Raw genomic sequence first — 21,435 nt, forward strand, 5'->3', positions numbered from 1 at the left:
GTCACCGGGACCCCCCAGACACCTCCCGGCGCTTCTGCACACCCCGAGAGCGGGGAGGGGGCTGCATGCCCCGGCAGGACCCAGGGCTGAGCTGGGACCTGAGTCTCACCAGCCCAAAGCGCAGCTGGAGGGTCCAGCCACCATCCCTCCCTGGCGCCGGCTGCATCCCGGGTGCTGACAGGGGTCGGGTGCATCTTTGCCCACAGCGCGACGGATGTGCCGTAACAGATGGAAGCTTTTTAACACTGCCGCCTCTTGTTCTGGTCCTCACAAATTGGTTGTGCTCTCGTCAAACCTCTCATCTGTTAACCAGAGATGCTGCTTCCCCCAGAGATGAGCTCAGGTGGACGTACACCCTACCAGGGAGCATGGGACAGCGGTTTGCGTTCAGAAATGGACATTTTCACTTGGGCAGCAACCCCACAACCCCAGCACCCGCTGCTGGGAGTGACATGCTGAGGACCACTGAGCCACTGGCTCCGTCCCCTGCAGCCTCCCCTCTTTGCCGAGGGCACATCACCAAGCTGTGCCAGGCTGTGATGCCCCCGCTCCCGCTGCCAGCCGAGCCTCAGACCTAAACACTGCCAATAAATAATGACAATAAGAGCGAGCACGAGCTGCGTGGGGCAGGAAAGGTCACCCACTTCGGCACCTGGGTGTTAGGTCAGGACTGTTGGCACGGTGCACTGCGGTTGTTAAAGAACTGATCTTGGCGTGCCCGTCCCTGCTCCTCGAGCCGGGGCTGTACCAGCTCGTCGTCCATCAGCAGCGCGGACTGGCGCGTTCAACCGTTCCCAGTTAGGAAATGAGACCCTGCGAGCGTAACGCAGAAAGGCACAGTCTCTGCGAAGAGCTGTCAGACATTAACGGGAGGGAAACCAAGAGCCCTTCTACGTGTGCACACCACAAAGAGATTAAAATGCAAGATAAACAGTAGAGTCAAACCCCAGGAGAATGTTTAGTTTTCCTCTCTCAGGCACTTGCTATTTTCACAATGGCAGTGAGGGGGGGGGAAATGAATTTCTGAAAACAAACCAACCCAAACAAGATTTGGGCAGCAGTAAAACCCAAGGCTGGTATTTTCTTCCTAACATATTTAATAACGCAAAGGCAGAAGGAAGCAGCAGGGCCAAATATTCAAGAATATTTCTTACTCTTCAGATTTAGATCTTAAAAAATTAATACAGTGACTGGTGAAGATTACTTTCCTTCTACAGATGGAAGAGCAGAGGTGCAGCAGGACGGCTCCAGTGAGATGTCAGTGCAGGAGATGGAATGCAAGGGCAAGTCCTTGTTTAAATATGAACACCACAGGGAATGGGCTAATGCATTACAGGTACGTGCCAGAAACACCTGGGAAGACATGGGGTGACTGTTTCAATCTGGTAGCTGTAAGGTTTAAAACTCTCTCATTAAATGCATATTCTTCTCCCAGAAAGCATAAATTACCCTGCACTTCAGCAAAATCACAATAGCATTAAATCAGCGTGAGAGGAGTCAGGCTCGAGCCCTCTTACATGGTTCAGGAAATTGCTGGTTCATGGGGAAGCAACTACAGCATCAAACGCTGCTGTGCAACAGGGAGCTTGAGCCTCTTCATGGGTGATGGATTGCGTCTTGGATGCTGCTCCAGAACTTGGTCAAGTTCTCATTTTATTACATCTGCTGAGAAAATACAGCTGAGGTTTTATTACCCAGGAAACCCTTTCTCTAGCACATATAATAGTTTATTGAAAAAATGACTCATTCAGTTTAATAATGAGAGGACACTTGTGTGGCCACCCCTATTAATTCCAGGCCAGCCTGCCAGCATCTTGGAGTCTTTGCTAATTCAGTGCTGAAAGTCCCCGGGCTTGCTCGAGTGCATGCAGAATTATGCCGGCAGCTCTGCTGCAGCCATGTGAAAGATCTTCCCGAAAAATCACCGGTGCAAAAGGGACCTCAGGGGACAAATTTCCACAAAGCCAACGTGAGTAAATCTAAGGGCCGCTGTTGAGGCAGCCAATGGTCCCTGAGAACCAATGTGCAAACTCTCCTCCACCGGTGCTGAACAGCTCTCCCCTCCCAGGCAGAGAGCGAGGGGACAGTTAAGCAAAATGTCTGAAAGGATGTATAATATTGTCACAATATGTATAATATTGGAGGGAACTGACCTAACAGCAGCTAATGGAGATTTTTTGCTTTACCCAGCACAGAGGGAAGCAGCGGTGCTCTCCAGTCAAGATCCTTCATATTGCTAATGGGCGATTACTTTTGGAAGTGATGCTCCTCGTTTGTTATCTTTCGTGGAGCAGAGAGGCCGCACGCTGCTCTAATGCGACCAGAGAGCTCCGAGTGCTGCGTCCTGCCGGGCGGTTTGGAGGGTCTGCGGGATGCTCGCTGTGCCCTGCTGGTGACCAGCCGGTCCCTGGGACCCGAGAGAGGATCCAGAGCCCTGTGCTGGTACAAACCAGGCCTAGATGAGTACCGGTTTAATACCGTGTTGTCCAGACACCGGCTGGTGCCTGGAGCACGAGAGCTTCTATGACTTCCCTGCTGCCCCAGGCGCAGCCAGCACCCCATGGATGGAGCTCCCAGACGCTCCGTGCTCCCCATCAGCCCGGGGCTGGAACAGGAAAAAGAGGAAATTCAAATGGAAAGATGCTGTTGTTGATGGCTTCACTGTTTCTATTTTGTTGGATGAAAGAAGTTACTTTCCAGGCTTGGCTTTGTGGTCTCCGAATCGACAATTTGTTCAGCAAGAAGAAAGGATATCGGGGCTGCGGAGGCTACTTGATAAACCTCAGCAGCTGCTGCAAAAAGCCAAACGCTCATTCGGAGAGCAATGCTTAGGGCCTACAGCACAGAGGACCAAGGGAACTGGCCTGATATTATCATGCATGTCAGGCTTGCTCACATTTAGCAGATTACTTTAGAATTTGCATTCAGTCAACGCAAGTTGAAATAGCAAGCACAAACTTTATCAGTCTAATATATAAGGTGATTTGCATAATTTGCTATTTGCATGGGGCTCCTATTTAATTTTTTCTTTCCCCTTGTATGATCAAATGTACCTACTTCCAGATGAAACGTAGTTCAAGTTTAGAGGATTAACCTGCCTGCAAGAAGTGACAATGCTGACTGCTTCTTATCTACAAAATACAACTCCAGAATCCCTGCAAGCTGGAGAAATCTCAGCTGTCTCCATTCCTTGTCACAGGGAATGGCATCACCACCACTTCCAGGAGTTTGAGAAAGAAGTCTCATACAACGCCTCCCCAGGAGCCCCATTTCTCCCCCTCTTTTGGTGCCTGGGCCACACCTAGACATAGATGGGGATGCTGTCGATCACGGAAAGCTCATGTACATCCACCCAGAGATCCCAGGTTTGATGTCCAAGGCTCCCAGTTCCCACAGGGGTGCAGCATTGCACCTTCTGCCCAGGGGAATGGAGCTGGTTCGTCTCTGCCAAGGCTTCAGCTCCCTCTCACACGGGCAGAAATAAGATTCAAAGCTGCATCTGAAGGAAAGCAGCTATTGGGAAAAGAGCAGCTTTGTATCTTGTCTGAATTACAAGTCTTTAGGAGCAATGCGTTCTAAATGACTGGATTGGTAACTAAGATAACATCAGCTCTGCTACTCTTTGCAGGGCACAGAAGAGATGCGTCACCGCTGTCTGCCTCAATTTCCCCACATCACGTATGAGGATGGTAATATTGGCCGATAGTGCAAGAACAAGGGCATTGCCAAGGTTAATTAATATCAGCTTGCAAAATGCTTTGGACCAAGCTCCTCAGACAGCAGATTCATACCCAACGCCCTGCTCAAGAATATGCCATCTCCACCCACGTCTGCCACCTAATCCACGGACCCGCCATCAGCACTTCTCAACGAAGCACTCAGCTTATTGCTCGCTTGAGGAGGGGCAACTCCTCAAAGACGGCGGTGCCCTACTGCTGCCAGGTCAGCGAGGTGCCCCTGCCGCCCTCGAGAGCCCGCATGGATTTTCCATCTGTGTCGCCCGAGTGACGGAGATGAAATGGCTCCTTGTCTAACAGGAATTAATATTTAACGCAAGCTTCTTCACACCTGCCATGCTGGCTGGACAGCCTGCTTTTTCCTTCACGGGCAGAAAAGCCTACATTGATCCGCTGCTAAAAATAGGACCTCCAAGGTTCAGAGGCAGCACCACCAGCTCCCCCAGCAAGGCTGCAAAAGGTTTCTTGCGTCTGTTGCCTGGCAGAGGCCCAAAGTATTTTTCTGGTACAAGGGGCTTTTTTCATGCATTACCAAAGAACAGAGCTGCTATTTTTAGCTCTAATAAGCATATTTAATTTCCTACTGCCTCATTTCAACTGTTCTGTGCAACTCGCTTTTCTGAGCCCCTCCCTGGGGACCAGGTGAGGACCAGCCCCGTGCCGCTGGCCAGGCTGAGCTCGGTGCTTTGCAGCTGGTTCGCGTCCCTCGAGGATCCGAACCGATGCTGTTCTTCTTGGCCCCACCACACCCCGGGATTCAGTAAGGAACAATGTGCCGGGGCTGCCCCAGCTGTAACCCTGAGGGTCCCACCTCCAGTGGGGACTGCAGGGTCCTCAGGGCAAGGACCACTCCCCCCCCCCGAGTGCCCCCATTACTATCTGGGGCAGCAAAGCACTCCCATCACACAAATAATTAATCCACACAACATCAAAGGTCGCTCATACAAAGGTAGAAAATGCAGAGTAAGGCCCAAATTTTGCAGTTCAGAGTCATTCCCAATTAAAAAAGAGCTGCGGTAAGAGCAGGAACAGTAGAGCCATTTCCCAGTTGGAAACGCTGCGGCGCAGGGGAGAGCTGAGCCCGCGGAGCTGGTGCTGCCCCGCCGGGGCTCGGCTCCTGCACACTTTGCTGCTCATCAGCATCATTCCTGGACCATGCAAGAAAGACAAAGTCACGCCACGGCTCCTCTGAGTTCAGGGTGGGCAGCCAGTGTAGCACAGACAGAAAATAGAGAGGATTTCCAGAAGGTTTTTTTTTCCCTTGATTTGAGAGAGGAAAAAAAACCCAGCACCAACAAAAGAATCTCTTGAGTAGATGGCTGGCAAAAGCTCTACAGAAAAACACCTCCCACTTGCGAGGAGCTGGAGTGCTAGGAGGGACTGGAAGTTTTGTGCAGCTGCAGAGGTGGGAATCCGAGGGTGACAGATGAATAAAGCTTCGCAGGAGCCACATTTCTTACACCAGAAAACTGACCCCGGGAGGCGTGCGGGTCCCCTCGGTCTGAGGGCACCATCCTGCTGTGGGTGCCCGAGCAGAGGAGGAGACCTGCTGCACCACATCTGCCCCTCAGCCAAACAACAGCTACAGCAACAGGGGATTTTTGAGTGCTTTTGGGGAAGAAGATTCTGTGGCTAATGAATGACATTTCAGTATGAAGAGATGCTTGTGCATTTTCCTGCTCCTGCACAGGCCTAGCAAAGGAAACTTAATGCCTTTCAGTCTCCATTCAGTTAGCTTAAAAAAAAAAAAGTAATTTCCAGTAACACCAAATGTAGCGTGCTTCCTTCAGAGCAGAGAGGCAGAAATGTGCTGGAAGCAGAATGAAAAATGCATCTGTCCTGGTTTTGCAGGGATCGCTGTGCTCGGCTTCTCTCAGCAGAGCTGTGGCAGCCCTGACCAGCATCCTCCAGTACAGGCTGGCACGGTGCTAACAACTGCCAGGCAAAGAGGGAAAAAAAGTCCTGATCAAACCCCGAATGCTGAGGGAGTGAAACGTTCATAAGATTTGACAGATTCATCAGAGCAAGGGAAATTAAAAACAAAATCCTATTGCATTCAAAAGTACCAGTGAGAAAACAACACGGCCACGGTGTGCTGTGCAGCGTTCCCTGCCAGCTCCAAAAGTCACCACGCAGCAGTGACCGCAGCGCGAGAGCTGCCATGAGCCGTTCCCCCGCTGTTCCCATCGCTCGGGGCGCATGGAGGCTTTGGGGGAAGAGCATTGGAGCCAGCAGGGAACAGGTTAATCTGGGCTTCACACACACAGATGCACCATGCCCCTGTTTTCAGAAAATCAATTCCTCTGCCCAGTCGCGTGGGATGACTGACGGCACGACACCCCCGACCGGCACGGAGCTGATGTCCGAAGGTTTGGCCGAGAGGAGCCGAGGAGGTTTATGAAACGTGGCCAAAGAGGAGGAGGTTCTCACCTGCGCTCTGTGAGCTCTCAGGAGCCCTGGGGCCAGGCAGGAGCTTCGTCTGGCACCAAGCAAACCTGCCCTGCCCAGGCACCCTAGGGCTGGGGGAGAGGGGATGTCACCCCCGGGACGGAGCTGCCGGCTTGGGTGGATGCCTGGAGGTGAAGATGTTGGTCCACGCAGGGGATCTGGGCAGGGTGCAATGGGAAGGATGGAAATATTTGGTAGCTGATTTGGATGCTCTCCTCTCGTTAGCAGAGCATTAGTACCTGACCACTGGAAGGGTTTAACTGGGAGTACTGGGGACCCTCCATGCAGGACAGCCCTAACCTGTCCTTGCAGCTTGAAATGGAGCAACTGGTTCGATGCCCAGTTCCCTGCTGTGGAATTGGGGCATGTGTTCTTCAGACAGGCTGAGCTGGGTGATTTTAATAATTGAACTAATTCCAATTCTCTACTGATTTATTTCTATCCTGAAAGCAGACATCGAATTCCAAAGCAGGGACATGCGCTCACTCCCACCACAAACACTTTCTCCTTTAACAGGCAGAGGCCAGCAGAACCATGTTGTACCGACGGGTGATGAACCTTCCTTTTGCAGATGACTTCAGAAGTGCCACAACTCCTAAACTGCTGCTGTCATTACCTCACGAACGCACCGGGCTGTACTTCCCACTGGCATCTTCTTAGATGGAGGCAGCGTTCAAAGCAGGGTCCAAATTCACTTTCCATCTATTATTGATTTCAGTTATGAGGGAAGGGGATGCAAATGCTTAACTGGGTTTTATGTCAGAAGTAACATAACAGCACACAGTATCCCCCCGTAACTCACCGTCAAGTCCAGGCTGCAAATACAGATCTAACAACTAGACAAATAAAGAATATGGGCTGTTTATAGCTCAGTCCTTATCCTCCAGTAATCAATATGGCTCATTAGGTTTATGAGACAATCGTGTCTTCTGCTACCCTGGCCCAGAACCTCTGAGTAATGGCTTGCCGATGCCAAGTAATTATAACGATGTCTTGCAAGTGAAGCAGAAACAACCAAGTAAACTGATTTAAAGCAGTTTAGCTGAGCTGAGTTTTCCTTGAGCTCCCTGTCTTTCTAATGTTCTACCTCTAACTTTACCAGCCCGAACCTGTGCTTTATTAGATATTCTTGTTGGGTTTCCATGCTGGGGACTTGGGGAGCGTTCTGCTTTCAGATCCAGTGATACATCAGGCTATTCCTCTCCCTCTCTCCATTACCTGCCCTTTCTGCTATGCCTTTTTTTCAGGCATAAAGAGAAGGGGAAGCAAGAGGTAAATGAGTTACACGCTGTCCCAAAATGACCGTGGGGCATTGACCCCAGACATTCCCAACCCAGGCTGCTCCTCAACCATCTTCCCCATGCCACGGCTAGCTGTGCTGTCCATGCACACGGGGAAAGGTGAGAGAAAGAGAAACGCAACAGAAGACCCCGACACCTCTGTGACTGCCACGAAGATGCCCCTCTACACACGCTGCCAGCCTCCCCAGCACTGCTGGAGTTAGTCCTCCTTTTCAGCTCCCTGGTCATACCCTTATCATGCGTGCAGGAGACCAGCTGGATTCTCATACTGTGTTGTCATTCTTCCAACCCAAGATGACAGCATTTAGGTTAGCAGGTAATACTTTTCTTACAACGGTGACTGCAAAAGCTCAGTGGCACATGTTTTTGGATTAGGACATGGACTCCTTCAGAAAAAGCCACTCCTCTGCCAGTGGCTTGGCAGTTCAATGGCTTGGCAATAAACGGGAGATGCTCTTGGGTGTCAGTATAATGATTAAAATAAGGGCAATTACAAGAGCAACGCTATTAACCAGGGATAGGAAAATGGTGCTGCGAGTGAGCAATGCTCCTCTCGACAGCAAGCTGCTCCTGCAGAGATGCTCCTCCAGCCCGTCCCCTGCGAGGGCTGGGTCTGCACCCCACAACTGGGGGGGTACCCCGGGCTCTGCAGCAGGCAAGTGTAACACTGCCCATCCACAGCAGGGCTTTCTGCTCTTTCTGTGGTCTGGCGTTCAGTTTGCCTTGCATTGGGTTTGAAATGCCTGCACGTTGGCCCAGCCTTTGCTGCAGGGATGGCTTGTACCCCCCGGTTCAGGCAGGCAGGGTCTGACCAGCGCATATTCTCTCCTGACAGCTGATTCTGGAGCAGCTGCTGTACATGAGTTCTGCAGACTTTCAGAAACCTTGCATCTCATTGGAAATATTCGATATTTTATACCCCTTTGCATCTCTGTTTCTTTTAGGTAAGCAGCTGCTCTGAGCCCTGCAGCATCTATGGGGATCAAGCTCTCCAGTCCCCTCCAAATCCCTTCTCCCTCCCTCCCCGCAGCTCCCTCTGTCACAGTGTCCCAGCTCTCCTTGCAATGTTTGCCCTTCGAGTGGGGAAGTGTTTGATTTCATCACGAGCTGGATGCTTGGCTTAATAGGCAGGGTTAACTCTTTTTCATCTCCTCAGAGCAAAGTGGCCCATCCATCCACTAATAATGTTTGATCAGAGAAGGGTGGCTGTTAGCAAAGATTAACTGGCTTCAGTAGCACTGGGCAGAGCCCACAGAGACGGCTCGGGGATGAGGGTTTCTCTCCCTACAAGCAGGAGCCGGTGTGTTTTGCTGGTGTCTCTGCAGCCCACACCGCACACTCATTTCTCACATCCACCCGCCCTGTTCCCCGTCCCTCTCGGCTGCCGCTGGGCACAGCTCCCGTCTCCCCCAAGCAGCTCTCCCACCGCTGAGGAGAGACACCCAGCTCCTGCAGGGCTGATAACTGCAAGTGTTCTGTGCATTACTACCTTGGCAGGGCTTAAATGTTTGCTGCAGACATAAGCCTTGTCATGGTTGATTTTATTTATTGTTGTATAAGTGTATTTCCAAATAAAACAGAAAGTGAACAAATAAACTGGGTGACAGAGCTATAAACCCCATGCCTGCTCATTCACTTGAAGAAAAGCCTGCCTCAACTAATTAACCTGTGCAAGCCTTGTGCTGTTCATAAACAAGCCATGAATTAATATTGTATTTTTTCAAACAGCCAACATATGCCACTAAATCTTTATTGGGCAGCAAAAAAAGAAATAGCTCCCCTTTCTATGTTAGGCACAACAACAACAACAACAAGAGGCTGAGTTCTTTAAATGAAGATGAAATATTAGAACAAGGTTTTCCCCTGCTTTTGCTGCCTGCGCTGAGCACGTCTGGACCGTGCTGAAGGAGCGAGGTGTGTGCGTGTGGAAGGGGCTGAGCTGCAGCCTCCCTGGTGTCAAGCAGGATTACAGAAGCAAGCACCAAAACACTGATTTTCTGCACCAAATCTCCTCGCGTACCCATCGTGAGGATGGATTATGCTGTACAACACTCTGAGAAGCTGAGGGCTTGCTTCCTTCCTACAACTGCAGAGACAAGCATGTGAAATGGGTAAATGAAGCTGTGGATCTGCGGGGAGGGGGGGAGGTCGGTCACGAGACGTGCAAACAGCCTCTAGGAAAAATAAATAACGGGAAAACTGGCAGCGGACGTGTGTTAGGGACGCGGGTCTGCCGGCCCCATACAAGTGCATGCAGAAGACGTCCGCAGGCTTTTGTTTAAGACAAGCCCTATGCATTTACTGATCATACACACATAATGGGAGGCTTCAAGAAAAAATAGAGAGGGGGCAGAAACACAAATCAAGGAGTAACATTTTTGAAGGAGAAATTACAAATTGCAATTTAATCACATAATCACTTTGACACTCTCAAGCAAGCTAATTTCTTCCCTTGCCTCATTTCACCCACTTGGCAAGATGAATCTTAATGAATAATGTCCTATGAATATTTAATTTTTTGATCAATTTGAATTTTTTTTCCTCATATCCCTACCTGCTGGATGGATAAATCTCTCCTCTTTTCCTCTTGCAAACATACAGAGAACAATAGCTACTCCTTCAACTTCCATCCACCCCTGTTTTTTTCCTTTTTTCCTCCCCTTTTGGCCAAGCAGCTGTCATTGCCATCACCCCTCACCCATCCTCTGGCAGCTCCCCGGGGCTCACCCAGCGGGCGAGCAGCACCTCACTGGGGGGACTGGCGCCAATGACACCATCCCATTTCACCCCGTAAACCACCCGCTGGCTCTGGGGAACTTCCTCAAACTGGGAAAACTTTGCAGACAGACAAGTAAATTGATTGCTGAGAATTGCAGATCTTTAATGCGAATTGATTATCTCTAATGGTTTTAAAGCAATTTAAATATAACTGGATTGTTTGGGCAAGAATTTGGCGTCTAAGGAGAGGGCAATAACAATCTCCCTGCTAATGAGTATTGACTGGCAGCATCCTTGCGCGCAGGCGATGGCCTGCTCTCGGCGGCGGGGGCCCCGTGGGTCGCTTCGGCCAGCCCTGCAGCTTTCATGGCCAGCTCGAGCCACCGTGCCTTGGCCCTCCACTAACCACAGATCAACTGGTGTTGGGGAGCTGTGGGATCCCTGCCAGTGCAGGCTTTTAGGAATTAGCTGGATATGTCTGCTAGGGCTTGCCTAAGATCGGCTGACCACCTCTCAGAGCAGGAGGGCAGGATAAACAGTCCACTCTAATCCCTGCCTATTTTATTTGCTGTTTTTCTTTGTCTGTCCAGACTGTTTAATCAATTTCTGCCTAAAATAACTGAATTAGAAACATCTTTTCAAAGTTAACACTGGTTTCAAGCTGGAAATCGGTGCCCTTGACTTCATGTTACAATCCATCCACACCACTGCTGCTCCCAACAAGCTGCAGTGAATAACCAGACTGTGCTGAGACAATGAGAAATACAGAACAGACTTTACTCTGAAAGCCATCAGATTTGGGTTTCTTCATGTTTGTTCTGAGGACCACTGAAACCTCCAGTCAGAAGGAAAAGCTGCATTTCTAGCTCAGCCTGACAGGGTATTTTCTAAGCTTGCTAAGTAAATGTGGTACCCAAGGAAATGCTGGAAAAGTTATTGCAGCTGCACTCTGGGATAGTGTGACTTTGCCTATAAATGGGTTCACACCGAGAAACATACTGAACAGGCTGGGACTCGAAGCCTGGTTTGGAAGTGGCGAAGAAGATTTGTAGAAGCCGGGGTGCTCTGCTGGGTCCTTGCTGTGCTGCGCATGGTGGGATGGGATGGAGCAAGAAATCACCATCCCAGCACATCAACAGCGCCTGTCCCGGGGGGGAAGGAATGCCTTCTCCCCTCAAAGGGCTAAGAGCAGGCTAAGTCAGAGATGAGCTAAATATTATTACATTTTTCTTTTTGCAAAGGATTGCACATGCTGTCGTGTCCCCGCAGCCCTTCCCCTTGTTGCTGCACAGGCTGTCCTGAGATGCAGAGCAAATGTTGCAGTACGTGGCCGCAGGCGATGGGACAGATCCTTCCCCGCAGCCTCGCACCGTGCGGGGCCCCTCTCTGGTCCTCAGTGGGCAGTGGGTAATCGTTCTACAATGCCTAACGGGCTGCGGAGCAGAAAGGCTTTGGGAGATCCTTTAGTGTCAGCCCATTCACACAAGCAGTAGGAGAAGGATGTGAGGACGGAGAGTTTAGGAGCCATCAAAAAACCATTCCCAGAAGAGCTGTTATCGTTCATATTACTGGGCAGGTTATTGCAGCCTCGCCTGCTCTTTACTGAGCTAAAGAGAGACTCCCAGGCACACAGTGCTACGAGAGCATCACAACTTAAGTAATTCTGGGTTTGGTCACTTGTTTTATTAAATGACCTATTCGGGCCAGTTGAAGGAATTCCAGGAGCTTTTGGCTGCCTTTCACTGGCGTGTCAGGAGTGACAACATTTACAGCACCCAGAAAAGCTCCCACGGGCTCTGAAGCGCAGCTTGCACAACCCCGGTCTTGGTTAAACTTGGTATCCCCTGTTCCTTATGACATTTCCTAGCACATAGGCGATTACTGCTTAATGCGATTTGCACTTTCTATAAACTGTGCAAAAGAAATCTCAGATTACAATTTATGAATGTACTGCAAAAGATAAACACGAAATTTAAGGCCTGTTTTAACTGAAAAGTAAACAAGCTGCAAGCCTCATGAGGAGGTGGCATGTTAAGTTCTGTGTTAGTGCAGATGTGATCTTATCCCACCCTGACCCGCTTCTCCCAGTTGCCTCCCTCCTCAGTCCTCTGCCAGCGGACTTGACCATCCATCTCGATCTCGCAGGACTCACATTTGCTGCCTTTTAAATACCTCAGGTTATGCAGAATGAGCTAGACAGGCTTCACCACCTTAGGGTGAAATCCCTGAGCTATTTAGACATAATCCTGAACCACCGGCTCCCCACTGGCTTTAACTGTGACCTTGAATCCCTTCCCCAAATACCGACTCTCACCTCGGAGAGGAGTGGAGTGGAGCTGTAACGGGGGGCACAGCACTTCCCATGGCCCCCCACACCAATGGCCACAAACCAGTAAAACCAGTCCCAGTCTTTGTGGAGGATGGGGATCCATCGCTGGGGGTCCCTGCAGATTTACGTTATTGATTGCAACTGATGAGGGGGAGGAACTGAGCTGCACAACCTGCCCGCGAAGGGCAAAGCATCCGAGAGCAGCAGCCGCGGCTGCAGGAGCCCTCGAGGCCCCGCGCTGCCTGCCCTGCCTGCGCATCCCCCCTCCGACCTGCCTGCTGCTCCAGCCGAGCTATTTCATGAGCAACTGCGCTTAATAAATCAGCAGAAATACTTCACTTAAATTCATCACCCAATATTCAAATCTGCCAACTGTTTGAGCAAGTGAGAGGCTTTAAGGGTGGTTGGCACGTGCCCGTTTAATCAATCTGTTTATTAAAACTGACAGTCAAATCACTAGAAATACAGCTGAAATGCCTCCATGGATTTAAGAGAGGAGAAGAAAGCCTGAATGCCATGGCACAGAGGATCTCTAGGCTCTGAGACTGGGCACAGCAGAACTGCCGAGGGAGAATCTGCAGAGGACAGCAATGTCTTGGGAAGCTGCACAGACTCCAAAATGCTGGGATCTGTTCCTGCCTCTGCCCCACATTCCCTCTGTGCTTTTGGGAGGTTGTTAGCTAGGACCCCCGCTTCCCCTTCTATGTAACGTGATTTCTTAGAGCCTGTCCTTGCCCTGAAGATCTTACAGGGTAAAGTGACTCCATGCAGACAGCAGCCCTGCAAGGAAACGCTGATCCAGACAGAGCTTCCAGGCTACGCTGAACACTAGTAGCTAGTGCTCATAGCATGCTGTGGAGCATGCAGATGTTTCTTCGTTCCCTGTTTTTCTCTTTTTTTTTTGTTTTAGAAATAAGCATTCATTTACTAAGTCCTAATGCATCCCTGCATTAAAAGCCGCCAAGTTATTGGCTTCCCACATTCATCATCTCTCTGGTAGCACCTCTAGGCATTTCATCAGAATTTCTCAAGCAGCACAGGGAAGTGAGTGACAGTTTATAAAGAGTTCAGTCCCTTTAAGATGATCAAAGGCAGAGACTACGGCATTTTATCTCTATCAGATATACTTCAGCACAGAGTTTGTCTCTGATGATGAAGATCCTAAAGCTGCCTTTGGGAGTGGGCACCAGTGGAAAACAGATTGCATGGCAAAGCCAGCGGGAGCTGGAAGGCAGAAGCACTCTGTGCTCGAGCAGTCGCCAGGGGCAGTGACTGAGGCTTCGTGCATCTGGGGATGGTTGTTGCCCTTCTGGAGTTGGTGCTGTGGCTGGGGGAGAAGCGGGAACAGCCTGGAAGGAGCATGGTCAGCCAAGGCACGTCACCTTCTGGCTTCAAACTGTCAGTTCAATGACTCCATCTTGTCAGGGCGTGAGAATGAGTCCAAAGGAAATGTGTTTTAAACCATTTGTGACATGGCACTTTCTAAGGCTATTATCATGTTTGATTACTCTACATTTAGTATGAGTCAAGGTGACATAGCCCTTGGTGGCTCAGCCCGTCTGACATCGGGTGCTGTCCTGCACAGAGCCCGCGATCGCAGGGCAAGCCACAGAGAAGCATCTGCCTGCAGAGACTTCCCATCATCGAAGAAACAAAGACATCTGCAGGCTGTGCTAATTTCCTGCATTTCCACGTTTTCCAGGTATAGAGGCAGCCAGAGTGAATTTGAGCTTATTACAGAGCTTGTTTGCAATAAACCTGTTCTGAACTTTGAAAGGCCATGAATGGACCTCCAGTGCCCGGACCTGAACCCCATCAGCCTATCAACTGGGTGATGATGCTTTATGCTAGAAACAGTGAACATCACACCCAGAAGCCTTTAGAAAATCCCTGTGATGTACTGGAGAGTAGAACAGCTCAAACAGACATTTCTGATGAGCAGTCAAGGAGTGCTTGGCCGGGGATGAGCAGAGCTCAGAAGTGAAAAGACAAAAAAAAGTGTGGAACAGGAATGAAGGCATGAAAACAAAGAGGGAAAGAGATGTCTGTGCAAGGAAGGGTGAGATTTAAATCACAATACAATTAGACAAGCCTGCTCGAAATGAACATACCAATAGAGCGGCCCAGGCACAATCTACAGCAAATTTGGCCAAAGACACCTAAATTTGGCAACAGGAGAAGTCTCATTATAAATGATTCACTTCAAACAACTCTAATATTAAAGAAGAGAACAAGAAGAGAGGCTGCCTTGGCATAATTTGCATTCCTCACACATTTTGTAATCATCTGGAGCTGGTTTCTAGAGCCCACAGAGCACCCCATCTCCCCCGGTGAGGTCCAGGGATAGAGGCAGTGCCGGTGGCACGGCACCCGCACGCACCAAACCACACAGCTCGTGTTGTTGACAGAAACCCCCTTTTTGGATCAGTCGGGTTCTGTGTCCAAGGCCACCTTTGGGCCCCATTGCCAGGATCTGCTGAGCAGCTCCTTGCCCAGAGCATCCCAGCCCCGGGCGATGGAGGGTCAGGCAGCGGGGCACTGCGCTGCAGGACACACACGAAAGGTTTGCTCTTTCGCCTGCCCACATCATGTTGCCATTTGTTCTTGTAAAAGGGGAGCAGAGTCACGTTTTGAGACAACCGACGCTTGCAAAAGGTTACCCTCGCTTTGGCATTTTCCTAGTGGATGTCACAAGGCAAGTATCTGAAGTTCACAGCCAAGCTGCAGAATTAATACTTCGCTGCAGTTGCTAGTTTGTTCACTTGACAGCTTTAAACATCTGGGGATGGAATTGAACACAAACCTGCTGGAAAAGCCTCCCCGTCTTGCCCGCCGTCGGACCACCCCACAGGGAGCTGCGCATACAGAGGGTCCGCTTGCATGCATTGCACATTGGAAAACTTCACTGGACCCCCACACAGGACAGGTTTCGGATGTTGGTGGCTGCCTGCCTGCTAACCGCAGCCCTTCCACCCTGGCTCCCCACCACTGCATCATTTCCAGAGCATCGTTAAAATCTGCCTCCCTGGGCCAAAAAGTCTGACAAAACTGTATGACAGAGACCAAGCCCGCTGTTTGCAAATGCAGCTGTTGGAAAGCCATTCCAGGCAAACCAACACATTATTAATAATTAAATAATTATTTTATTAATTTGTAGCACATTTTACAAGCTGATAAAATAGGGGAGCCTCATCCCCCCATATCCCTTGAATCCCAGGGCCCTCCCGTTAGCGGGCTGAAGACATCCTGGCTGCTTCCTCCCCTCCATCCATGCAGACTACCGCGGCAGCACCGGTGCAAACCCCTCCTCTACCCACAGCTTCTCATCGGAGCCGGCTGTCGGCTTCCCCTCCTCCTCCTTCAATTATCCTCTCAGTTCATATCTCCGAGCTCTTCCCCGTGACCTCTGCCTCTCAGCATCTATCTTCCTCTGAAGCTTATACTAACATTAAGTTAGTCCTGCACAGACTTTGGGGGTGACAAATACTTCCCGTATATGAAAATTTCAGCACAAATTTATCTCTGTGTTATTTTAAAGCCTCATCAGCATAGTTTCCGTGTGCTGCTGCTGCACGGAATTGCATCTCTCTGAAGTCATCTTAACTTTGGCGCCTTTGCTGTGCGTCTCCTCTCCATGCCCGATTACATCCTGTCGAAAGCATTTTTCTTCATTTGCAGGAGCAGTGGTACTGCTTAATGAGGGATACCGTGCACTGCCGTCCCCTGCTAATGGGAGTCACTTCATTATAAGAAGGGCTCTTCTTTAAACCACAGCTTCATGCTACGCAAAGACCTAAATCTTACCGCAAGGATTTTAATTTGGGATTAACCGATCGGGAAATTAGATCACTCGTTGCATCAATCTTCTGCACTCCCTGTTACTTCATGCTCCAGATGGCTTTGCCGCAGTGGGGTGCCAGGAGCTGGGCACCAGGAACCGGGGTGCTGCTGGGGGGGCAGCGCTGCCGAGCGGAGCAGGGGTGGCTGGTGGCAAATAACCTGAAGCCTGAAGTTTTCTCTTCAGAGACCCCCTGCTAACAGCCAGTGCTTTCCTCTAACGCTATTTTTGGTTTTTAAGTTATCTCAATGTCTGAGTCTTTTCTATAACTTGCATACAATTGCTGAGCTGCTCAGTCTTTATACTTTAAATAGGAACCACTTCTGTTTTGTGACATGTGCCTTTTCTCTTTGGGATGAACCTATCCCTTAGGAGTGCATTTTCTTACTTACGCAAGTAAATTTTACTCAGAAGAGTAATTCCTTGAGACTCAATGAAGATACCTGCACGTGCAACTGCTTGCAGATTATCCCCTCTCATAAAATAACCTCTGTTTCCATGAATGCTCCTACTAGCAAACTGGCTCAGTAGTATATTCTTAGCACAGAAATGCAAGAGGGGTGTAGACACAGATGAAACAATTTTGTAAGACTTAAGTATCACAGAAAAGTTTTTTCATACTTTCAGTACAAAGATTCAACATAAATCTTTCCTTAAAAGCTTTTGATTCCAGAACTTACTTTTTGCAGTCTAAATCAGCTTAGAGTCCAGCAGAGCTTCTGCAGCCTGACTGCTCCCCGAGGCTCCCAGTGACCAGCCCCAAATCACCAGATGTTGCTGTTGGCATTAGATTTATTGACTCTCCCTTCACGTTTGGCAGCTGGTTTAAATAAAAACCAGTTAACAATGACACTCAATATTCTGCCATTGTTTGGTGTGTGGGTATCTTATATTGTTTACTGTTATACTGTTATACTCTTTAGTTTAAAAGTCAGGAAATCCTATATCTATGGAAGAAAAGTATCCCATACTTCTACTGCAAGTCCCAGACACATAACCTGATTTATACAGTGAGTCAGCCTGGCAAGCAGGTGGGGATGTTATGTTACTTGTAGACAGGAATTCTTCTGGACTGCAAGCTACTTCGGAAAGAAATCCAACTGAAATATTTACATGCTATAAGCAGTATGTGGGAATCCCTTGTCCAGGGTCAAAATCAATTCATTATACCGCTAAAACAAATACACTGGTATATACACAAATATTTGCATGTTATGTCCCTGCATATACATGCATATGCATACACACACGGATACACACCATATCTTGTAAATTCTTGCCTTTTGCTTTCACTTCTAGGGCAACACTTAACAGAGTATGCAACATAATAGAAGCCCCAGCTGGGGAAGCCATGATACAGCCAGGGTCCCAGAAAGTCAATTACACTGTAGGAGAGGGTGACGATAACTAATGAGATTTGCATGGAAATAACTGATCTCCTGATACAAAGGATCACACAGACTGTGCTGGCAGACAGTGCTGAAGGGAAAGGTAAAGACAGAGGATCAGAATATATCAGACATGGCTGTCGTAATAAGCATTTCTTTATTCCTTTGTTAGAGACGGCCATGCAGGAGGCTGAACTGGTGGAGATCTGGCTGCATTCTTGCAAAAGCCATTCATTGAAAATTAATGACAGCTTAAGTTTTCAATTAAATTTTAATTTAAAGTCTGTGACTGGTGCAAATCAGCATAGTTCTACTTGTGTCAGTGATTTATGTTAGCTGAGGATTTGGCCCGACATCTCAAGTGAAAGCCCTGCCAAAATATGCTGCAACAGAGATCTTCCAGCCAGATTCTTAAATGTGTTTAAGCCCTGAAAGGTGTAGAGAGGCATGAAATCAATGCGAGTCAGGCACTTCTGAAAACTCCATTAGGTGCCTGTCTGAATCTTCTGATGTTTAAAAAACTGGCCCTGAATAATACTTTGCCATAAAGGAAAAAAAACCTGCAACCCCCAAATCCTCTTTTATTTTCCAGGTGGGATCTATTCACGGCACTGCTCAGGTTCCAGAGGAAGATCTCTGAAGTCTGTCTCTGCTCGAGACATCCCTTGTGTGGCTGAAGGAAGGTGACATCTTCAGCAGGGCACAAGCCCCTGACCACCAGTCTACCTAAAATACAACCCTGGGCTGACCTGCTGCCTGACACAGCCGCCGCGCTTCCCGCAGCCAGCTCTGCCTGTGCCCAGGCACCTGCCCAGGCAGAGGCTTGGCAGGATTGGGCCCATGCTGCGCTTTTTTGGTCGAGATCACTCGGAGGTCAGAGCCAGGAAAGGCAGATAGGGACTGCTGGGTTTCACCTCTCTGTGTCATTGCAAAATCGCAACATTTCAAAGCATACCTAATTGATCACCGGCATTTGAATGCAGAGTCTTTTAATTATGAAGGATTTAACTGGCTTTTCTGAAGCCCCACTCCCATTTTTGCCTGTTTTGCCTATTTTGGCATTAGCCTTTTAAAACCTAAATGGACACTGGGATAAAAGCAGGAATCAGGCTTTTTAATGTTTGAAAGACACCTCCCCCACTTTGGAGAGGGTATAAAATAATTAGCCATTGAGAGACATTATATATAATTAATAAGCCATTACTGCTATATTTTAGGTAAATAATGCATTTTAATTAACACATTAATAGTAATTGTAGAGGAGCTGAATGACTGAGGCACTGGCGGGGGTGCTGGGGAGGGCACTGCGCGCCCCCTCCCCGCACCACGTCTGCCCGGCCAGCGGCAGAGAAATCGGTCCCGCAGCAGACGTGCCCATGGCACCGAGCTCTCGTGCGAGGCCGGCCGGTGCCGGAGCTCGCAGCGCTGCACGCCATGCACGAGGGCGCGGGTGCACCCGGGTTTCGGTGCCTGGCTTCGTGTTGCCGGGTTTGTGCCGGGCTCCCAGCCGGCTGCTTCTCCAGTGAGCATATGCCATGGGAGTGTGTGCACAGTCGTAAAAAACACTGTGGGTCTTAAATGGGTGCTGCTGTTGTATGTCATCTTGCACTCGTTGTGTTAACTAAATATAGCAGATAGAGAACTTAAGGTAATATTAGACATGAACAGCAGCTCATGAATTGCAAGCGCACGGTAGAGCTTTGCCTTAAGTAAGTCCTGTTTTTAAACATGGTTTTTATTGGTGTGAGGATTGTTTCTGCTCTTTTCTTGCTAAGAGGAATGAAAGGCCTCAAGGACCTCTCCGCTGCTGGAGACAGCCGGCACCTCACTGTCAAGCTGGCGGCTCCCGCTCGCCTTCCTCGCCTGGTCTGTCGCCTTTCATACCGGCACCAAGTGCCACCCAGCGCCACCAAGGGCCAGGCAGCAGAAATGTGGGTCCCTTCTCCTTAAAAAGCATCACTTTGCAATGCTGGAGCATGGCTCGTCTGGGTCACGTTTCTAAGAGCATCATGTAGCACCACCAGGCAGTTGGACTAGATAATCGTTGCAGGTCCCGTCCAACTGAATATTCTAGTCTAGTCTAGTCTAGTCTATGTAATATTCCACCTTGCAGCTGGGACAAAATGCCTGCCATTTCACTCTGCTGGCCCTCAGAGATTTCACGTCCTGGCCAAAGGACGAGGGGCGTGAACCCCTGCAAGGCGTGCGTAGGGCTTAGTGATGGAGAAAAGCAGGGGCTGCCAAAAGCTGTCTTTTTCCTTCACCAGCTGTCAGCTGCCTCCCCCTGCACCCGCGCTCGGCTTTGAGTGATGCCCTGCATCGCTGGCTGCAGCAAAACCTCTCTGGGAGCCAGGCAGCTCAAGATGCTCAGTGCTCTAGCCTGGGCTGCCTCATGGGAGCCCCTAAAAAAAGGAAAAAAAAACCCAAAACAAATCCTCACCGAGCCATTTTCTGGGCAGGCGCGCAGGATGCTCACAGAGCAATGCATTTGTTTGGCATTTGGCAGCGGCACGTCCCAGGCGGTTGAAGGGACGAGAATGGCCATGCTACCATGCTGCATCTGGCAGAGCTGGAACACTGGGTGCACAGCAGCGCAAACTGGGGAGGAGGAGCAGGCACTGAAACGATGTGAATCCTCGATGGGAAGCGGGTCCCCGTGCCGCCTCACTGGGCTCATGTCCTGGGAAGTCGTTCAGTTGTGGGAGGTGCTGAGCTCTCCCGCAGTGGAAATGAGACAGGTTCCCCCAGGAGTGAAATCTCAGTGTAGGATCTCATCCCAGCTCTAAGGAAAGTGAAAAAGAACCGGCTATAAATAACCTGCCATATCCTGTGTGTGGCACCTGCTGGGAATGTTGACAAGGCAGCCTGCTCTGCAGGAGGATGGCAAGTGGCAGCGGGGGCTGCGCTGGGCAGGAAAGCTCTTGGCCTGGCCCCGCAGTGATGCTCCGGTTCTGGGGGGTTTGGTTTCAGCTCCAGCCCGGCCCTAAGCTGCCTCTCCCCGGGCTGGAGCTGTTTCCTCTCCAGGAATTCCTCACGGTGAAGCCTGGTGCGTTGAGGAGTGATATTCCTGCACAGTGCACACCAATAACTAATGCCAAGGCGAGAGTGGAACGTTTCTAGTGATGTGCAGCGCTGCACAGCCTGATGGGATTCAGAAATATGTACTAGTCATGACAAAGATCATTAAGGCTAAGAAATTTTAAAAACCAAAACAAAACAAAGCAGAATTAACAAGTTTTCCTAGTGCTCCAGTTTTCCAGGCTTTCCTTTTGTTTGGAAATGATACCACTAGTTGGGTTTCTCTTCTCTGCTTTAAGTTAATCCAGTGTCATAGACATCGGTAGAGGGGCTCTGACTAATGCGAAGGCATCCTTTGCTGAAACGCAGCCTGTAACAAGGAGAACGAGAAACCCTGAACGCTGCTGCAAAGCGCTGCAGGGCTGGGATAATGGGGTGCGGTTCGGCGTGGGGAGGGGAGATGCTGGGAGTCGCAGAGGCTGGAGCCCTTGCTCCGTGGAGCGGGACCAGGGCGGGTATGATGTTGGCAATACTGGACGCCAAACCCCAGCCGTGACAGCATGGCAATTAGCTGTGTTAATGCCGGAGCGGCACCGCGGGGGAGGCTCGTTGCTGCTCGGTCGGTCCTGCGTGCTGGCCCAGGCGCGGAGCTTGCTTC

The sequence above is a fragment of the Haliaeetus leucocephalus genome, unplaced genomic scaffold (genome assembly GCF_000737465.1).
Source record: "Haliaeetus leucocephalus isolate CR32 unplaced genomic scaffold, Haliaeetus_leucocephalus-4.0 Scaffold68, whole genome shotgun sequence".
NCBI classification, from domain to species: domain Eukaryota; kingdom Metazoa; phylum Chordata; class Aves; order Accipitriformes; family Accipitridae; genus Haliaeetus; species Haliaeetus leucocephalus.